Raw genomic sequence first — 1026 nt, 5'->3', positions numbered from 1 at the left:
CCCCATCTTGTGTGGTCTACTCTGTATGTTTGTCAGTCAGTGTTTGGCTTTTTTACCGAATATGAATATGGTTACACTTTACAATAGTTATTTGTCTGCACTTGTGTGTGTCTGCATGCCCAAGTGTCCTATGGCTCTTATGTATGTTTTGTAATTATTCTGTTTGCTTTTGTCTGTCAGTAGGTTTGTCGATTTTCCTTTTTTACTGAAATGGTCTACCAATTTCCTGCAGTTCACATTTCTATCCATTGTTTTGTTATCTATGAATTTATGTTTAAAAACTTATTCACTAAAACTTGAATCCATCAATGAATATTGCAGTACATTTTATCTTACCCAATGTTCAATAATCAAATAACTTTTCCCCAAGGTTCATAACACAACACACAAATCTGTACGTTTATTCCACTTCATGGCGAGTCTATGCATTAAAATATTCATCAATAACAAAACAATAAATTTCTTCATAAAAATAACTGGAAGGGAGTAAAGCTTTCCCTGGATGAAAAATAATACAAGTGCATCTAGTATTCAAATATGGTGAATTATTATCTCTAATAAACATAAATCATCTTACATTCATTCAATTAACTTTTCATAGTTTCAAAAAAAGTAACAGCTTACCAATCACACTCTTTGAAGAACTACCATACACCAATCCTTTTTTTCAAGAATTATTAAACAACGAACTGTCCTTTTTGTAACAACCGGATCTTGTTTGCAAAAAATTTAGGACAAAGCCCAAATTGGAATGTTTCCTGAAAAGGCGGTATGAATAATTCATGTTCTCTGGAATGATCAAGTTTCTGAAATAGATATTTCCTGAAAATCACAAGCAAACAAATATAGAATGGAGTTGTAAACTTGGTTGCAATTCGAAAAAAGGAATGTTTTTGTTTCCTGTAGGAATGTTCCAACAATGTTCCAACAAATGATGACAATCGTTACCTTCTAAAATCACCTTCACAGACTTGCTACTACCTTACATGACAATATTAAGTGCCAACATAAATACAGACATTACCA

The sequence above is a fragment of the Penaeus monodon genome, chromosome 28 (genome assembly GCF_015228065.2).
Source record: "Penaeus monodon isolate SGIC_2016 chromosome 28, NSTDA_Pmon_1, whole genome shotgun sequence".
Lineage (NCBI taxonomy): Eukaryota > Metazoa > Arthropoda > Malacostraca > Decapoda > Penaeidae > Penaeus > Penaeus monodon.
The sequence above is the reverse complement of the archived record's forward strand: the minus strand, read 5'-3'. Positions refer to the sequence as shown.